We start from the raw sequence: 2801 nt of genomic DNA, 5'->3' as shown, positions 1-2801 counted from the left end.
TCTTCAACCTTCTCCTCTGTCCCTTTTCCTTTCTTTTAGTTCTCTGTTTTAAAAAAAACAAAGGAGTGAGGGAGAGAGAGAGTAGCCCAGCTGGCCACTTGGGCCTCCATCCAGGCCGGCCCGCTTCCCAGTCCCGCTGCTAACCCTAGCCCAACCTCCTGCTCGATACCCACTCCTTCTTTCCTCCACCTCACGCCGCCAGGAGAGGACGCACGCGCCCTCTGCCCTCTGCCCGATCCCATCTCCCTCTCCTCAATCTCTCTCTCGATCCACAGGGCCGCCCCCACTTCCCTCGTTCATCTCCTCCCTCGCCCTCTCTCTCGTTCCCTACTCGCGCTGCCAGACACGAACGCAGCTGCCGCCTCCCGATCCGGCGTCCCACGTCCTCCTCCGCCTTCGATTCGGTGCCGCCGGAGGTCACCAGCGTCGCCCAGATGCCGCGGCTCCACCCCAGCGCGCCTCCTTCCTCCCTCGTCGGCCTCTCCCTCCTTGCTCCAGCCACCATGGAACCAGGCCGCCGCTCCGGTCAAGCCTCGTCGCCGGCCGACCTGAACCGTGGAGCCGTGGCCGGATCCGGTCTCCCAGACGCCCGCAGGACCTCTGCCTCACCCTGCTTCCTCACCGGAGTCCCAGCTCCACCGCCTCGTTTCTTCAGCGCTGCTGCCTCCCTCTGCCTCATCTAGGAGACAAGCACAACGCCGTGGAACGCCCGTCGCTGGCCAAGACCCTCCTCGATGCTGGTCTCGCATAGAGCCCCTCCTCTTCACGGCCTTAGTGCCCGTCGCTGCCCCCACGTTGCTGCTGCTTCATTGCCCGCCTCCCATCGATGACCGGGGCTACATGTTTCGGTTCGCCAAGTACCACCACACCCGAGTCTTTGCCTTGCTTCGTTTTGGGATTGAAGACCGAGACGAGACCGCCAAGATGTATCCTGGTGTCGCCGAAGACACATGAACGTCTATAAGACGACCGCCAAGTACCTCTTCGCGAGTACCACTACCATCGCGTGGATCCGCCAAGACCGTGGAGTAAACGAACAAGTACCCCTACGCGCGAAGACGCCAAAACCGTTTCAGGATTCACCAAGTACCACTATGGCCGGAGACCTCGACGTCCGACGCCTAAAACGATCACCGAACCGGAGATAACGCCAAGTACTAGGTCAACAAGAACCGCCAAGTTCGTCTTCCGCCGTCTCCGGAATCGCCAAGTACCACGACGATATGAGGACAACTACCGTCGAACCTCGAAGACTCCGTGGTCGTCAAGTTTCTCGCCGTGCCCCTGAACATCTACGGAAACTTGTGAGGCTAAGAACGTGAACGACTACCGTCGCCACGAGAACGACTACTTCCCACAACGAACTGTGAACAACCACTTCCTCTACCATCGCCGAGTACCACTACATCCCACGACGATCGTGAACGACTACACCGCTTGACCTGAACCGCTCCGATAACGCACGCTTCGAAGGTATAACCCCGAGATGACCGCCCGTGAACGAATGCATGTGTGATGTATGAGATGCTCGTGCTTGCTCCGTGCTCGAATTGTCGGTGCACATTGCCCCTCTTTTGCTTTGTCACCATCGTTGACTCATGGGACACCCGGTATCCGGGAGTGTCCCACCATCTTTTGTACGCATCCGCACACTTCTCCTTTACATCGGTATCTCAATCGAGTTACCGGAACCGGAATGTTGCAGTGGCACCGTTTTCGTTATCGTTGCCATGGCACCCCTTTTCTTTCCACCACGGTGACAAATGCTTCGTAATGCTCTTGTCAACTTTAAATAAAAATTGCATAAACTTGTCCATGTCATCCGCATCATGATAACAACAATTAAAATGCTTAAATTGTTGTTTGCATTTAAATTGCTAATGCATATGGGGATTTACCGGATTCGTTATTTGTTATATCCGGCCCCATTTAAATTGTTTAGATGTTATAGTTTTGTTATGCTTCACCTCTTGCCATGTTAACCAACATTTAATATTGTTGAGTACCTAACCGAGAGTGAACTAAATAATTGATGTGGTGTTCCGTCAATATGCAACGGAGTTGCATATTGTGCTCCACTTAATTTGAAGAATTGTTTGTGCACTTTGCCATATCATGCTTCATTAAACCGGACATGCATCATACTTGTTTGTGCATCATGCCATGTTTAGGTGGTGGTTGTTTACTATGTTGTTTGCTCTTTTCCGGTGTTGCTTCTCGGGTTAGTTCCGATAACGTCACGTTTGTGAGGATTCGTTCGACTTCGTCCATTTGTCTTCTTCACGGACTCGTTCTTCTTCCTTGCAGGATCTCAGGCAAGATGACCATACCCTCAAAATCACATCTATCTTTGCTTGCTAGTTGCTCGCTCTTTTGCTATGCCTATGCTGCGATACCTACCACTTGCTTATCATGCCTCCCATATTGTTAAGCCAAGCCTCTAACCCACCTTGTCCTAGCAAACCGTTTGTTAGGCTATGTTACCGCTTTGCTCAGCCCCTCTTATAGCGTTGTTACTTGCAGGTGAAGATTGGAGTTTGTTCCTTGTTGGAACATGGATATTTGTTGGGATACCACAATATCTCTTATTTATATTAATGCATCTATATACTTGGTAAAGGGTGGAAGGCTCGGCCTTATGCCTGGTGTTTTGTTCCACTCTTGCCGCCCTAGTTTCCGTCATATCGGTGTTATGTTCCCAGATTTTGCGTTCCTTACACGGTTGGGTTATAATGGGAACCCCTTGACAGTTCGCCTTGAATAAAACTCCTCCAGCAATGCCCAACATTGGTTTTACCATT

Source organism: Triticum dicoccoides, chromosome 3A, assembly GCF_002162155.2.
Source record: "Triticum dicoccoides isolate Atlit2015 ecotype Zavitan chromosome 3A, WEW_v2.0, whole genome shotgun sequence".
NCBI lineage: Eukaryota > Viridiplantae > Streptophyta > Magnoliopsida > Poales > Poaceae > Triticum > Triticum dicoccoides.
Note: the sequence above shows the minus strand (reverse complement) of the source record.